At 37.2% G+C, this 3620-nt stretch overlaps 1 protein-coding gene and 1 pseudogene across 6 annotated transcripts in view; one reads left to right on the top strand and one right to left on the bottom strand.

The window, feature by feature from the left end:
* LOC110019913 (putative uncharacterized protein DDB_G0277003) overlaps positions 1-3620 on the bottom strand; it is a 98298-nt gene that overhangs the window by 12960 nt on the left and 81718 nt on the right. The window lies entirely within an intron of this gene.
* On the top strand, positions 513-1287 carry LOC110019915 (annotated as a pseudogene).

Below are 3620 nucleotides of genomic sequence, written 5' to 3'. Positions count from 1 at the left end.
ATATATAATTTAAAATTTTAGTATAATTTTTAGTATTTGAATTAGATGTAGTAATGACTTCAATTTTATCATGTTTATGTTTGGATTTTAAATTAAAAGCCTTACTTTTTTTAATAAAGACATGGCACTTTTTTTACAACATCAAACTGTTTAAATTGAAATTATTTCACTTGACATATTAATCTAACAATTGAGAAATTTTCAATGATTTGAATTAATAATTTTAAATTAAATAAATTAGAATTCTGTTTGAAAAGGTTTTATTCCATCGTCCTCAGCTTCATTCAAAACAAAAAAATCACTTCAGCAATGAACTGGACGGTTTTAATAAGTCAAATCTGAGCTCCCTAGTCTATTATCCAGCAAAAACTCCGCATAGATAACGTCAATAATGCTAAGAGCATAGACAAAGGTTAAGAAGCAAAAGACTCCCATGCCAGCTGCCATGCATTCGTTCTATACAATTCATTGAAGCTTCCGTCCATTTAACAAAATACAACACTCTCAAAAGCTATATATACCAACACTTAATGCACAAAGCAACCAACCCACCCCCCAGCCACCATAGAAATATTAAACAATGTCTTCCAAGACTTCCCTATTGCTTGTTACAGTTGTTGCAATTATCCTTTCAGCTCATGCTGCCGATCCTGATATCACCTCTGACTTTATTGCTCCACCAGGAACCACACTAAATAACGACTTCTTTACCTTTAGGAGGTTAAGAGGATCCCTCATGGGTAAACCAAGGGAAGGTTCCTTCCTTGTAACAAAGGCAAGTAAAGTGGAATTCCCAGCCCTTGATGGACAAAGTGTGTCACTAGCTGTTCTTCAATTTCCACCCAGGGGTTTGAATCCACCACACACACACCCACGATCTGCAGAGCTTTTTATATAAAGGCGATGTCTTTGTTTTCCCTAAAGGACTTGTTCACTTCCAAGCTAACGTGGACTCTACAAATCCTGCGGTTGCCATATCTGCCTTTGGTAGTGCCAATGCTGGAACCGTTTCTTTACCCAAGACACTTTTTGGTAGCGGTATCTACCAATGGATTTTGGCACAGTCCTTTAAAACTGATGTTGGGACAATAAAAAAGCTTGTTGCCACCAATAGTGCTTGATTAATTCGTCCTTTCAACCTACGGCTCATTTAGTTTGCTGAATCTTATTTAATTGCATGTGCTACATATATGCAAATGTAAGATATTTCAGTACTTCCAAATATTATTGGAGGAGATATTGTTGATGCTTCTATCAATAATATTGTTATTGTATGCTTCTTTTAATAATGATGCCTTAATTAATGAAATAAAATGGGTGCTGCTGAAACCCTTTCTCGATCATCCAAATTCCCTTGGTATCAATAAAACCAGTCATATTGCAGTTTCTTCTTTTTATAATACTTTATTCAGAATCCTTTGTGACGCGGGGCTTACCGCTAGACGCAGATGCGGGACTTCCCGCTATTCTATCTAGCCGCCTGAACCGGCTTGCAACAGACCGGTCTGTTGAAGAGCAGTCGTGGAGAAACCCAGTCCAAGCTGTCCGGGTGAGACTCCTGACAGGGTAAGCAGTGTCTCGCGCCCCTCCCTTTGCCTTTTTCGTATATTGTTGTTTCAGAGTTTAAGGTTTCATTTTTGGCTGTGTTCTACTTTCAGATTTTCTGTGTGGAGGAGGTGGTGCTCCGTCTGTATCCGAGGAGGTGGTGCTCCGGCTGTATTCTCCTCCAAGATGGTGTTGTATCCTTCCGTTTTACCATCATTGCTCCTCATCGCCCCCTTCAACAGTCACCGGCCTCCCCATCCTTCATCCCAACACCACCCACCATTTCCCCAACTGCTTACTCTTGTTGTCCCGCTCCCCGGACGTCAACCCAGTCTTCAACTGCCCTATCTTTACAGTCCAACATTGCCGTTACCCCTCCCCAACCTTCATCCAGCCCCACTCACCGCTATTTTGCAGCAAAACCTACTGCCCAACCCTCCATCATTGTTGTCCCCTCAGTTATGCACCTTCCCCTTGCTGCCACCAGCATTCCTTCGTTGCCACCATCCCGATCCACCTAACCGACCTTCACCGCTCTGGGAATACACTTTATAGGTGTTTGTTTGTGTCGTTTATATTTTTGTTGTTATTTTCTATTGTCTTGTGTTGTAACCCTCTCTCTACATTAATAAAAAATTATTTTGTATTTTCAGTTCAATTTCCTACTGATTCCGCTATCATCTGATATCAGAGCTAGCCCAATCCTACTTCTATTATAGAGTTTCCTAGGATCCATCTTACCAATTTTCCTTCATATTCCTAAACCCTAGCCATGCCACCTCGAAGATACATGCCCGAGCCTACTTAGGAAGAGATTAAGTGTGAGCTCCATCCCCTTCAACATAGGCTTGCAGAGATTGAAGAATTAACACAGGAATAAGTTACATTCGACCGAGAGCTGGAGAGTTGAAGAGGAGAAAGAGATGAGAATCTGAATCCCTGTCATAGGAATAATTTTAGCGACAAAGAAGATAGACTACGATGCTTCGAAATCCAATATCAGAGAAGACCTAGAGAGGGATATCTGAATCCCCCACAGAGCGAGACTCACATAGAGGAGTTAACTTGATTTCTCTGAGAATAAATTGAATTTATCAAGAATGGATAATCATATAAATATGAATGAAACCTTGGTAATAGAAAAAAAATGTGCTCAATATGAAGAAAATTTTGTATGCATAGATAAGGCTACAAATGAACCAATGTATTTGATGAACAACTTGAACCCTGCTCAATCAAAACTCATTTATGTTGGTTCAAATTAGTAAACAAACAAATTCATGAACACAATTCAACTCATTTGTTAATATTCCTGAACAAACTTGTTTTTTGTTCATAGGGCTGTCAAAATGTCTCGTTGTTCACAAACAACTCGTGTTTGGCTCGTTAAAAAGCTCGTGTTCGGCTCGTTCGCTAAGTTAACGAGCCGAACACGAACAACACGAATAAATATTTATTTTCGTGTTCGGCTCGTTTTGGCTGTTGGCTGGAAATACTACTAATCAATTATATATATATCTTTGATGAGTAATATTTTTTAAAAATTTAATTGACTATAAGGCTACACAAATTTATAATCAATTAAAAATATTAATGAAGCAAATAGAATAAAAATTATTAAATTTGATTCAAATGATGTTTTAAATCTTACCCCAATCTTTAACAACTTATGGCTACGTGATTAGGGTTATCAAAATGACTTTTTATTCGTGAACGGCTCGTGTCCGGCTCGCTAAGCAAACGAGTCGAACACAAACACACTTTTTGAGCTCGAAATATAAACGAGTCGAACACGAGCTGAGTCTGGGCTAGCTCGTGATCGGCTCGTTTACACCCTAGTTGTTCAAAAGGTACCTTGTTAAATGTTATATTGTTTAAATAATATTTAATTAACTAAAATTTATTTAATTATATATTTAATAGCAATATATTGTAATTTAATATCAATATGCATATAAATTAAATATAATTTTTTTTCTTTTTTGATTTGAATGAGTTTTTTGTAATTTCTTATTAATATTACTTGATTATAAAAAAAACTGAATTAAAACTTATACATACATATATATATGTAT

This window comes from Phalaenopsis equestris, unplaced genomic scaffold (genome assembly GCF_001263595.1).
Source record: "Phalaenopsis equestris unplaced genomic scaffold, ASM126359v1 Scaffold000088, whole genome shotgun sequence".
NCBI lineage: Eukaryota > Viridiplantae > Streptophyta > Magnoliopsida > Asparagales > Orchidaceae > Phalaenopsis > Phalaenopsis equestris.
This window is presented reverse-complemented; position numbering and strand designations above follow the sequence as displayed.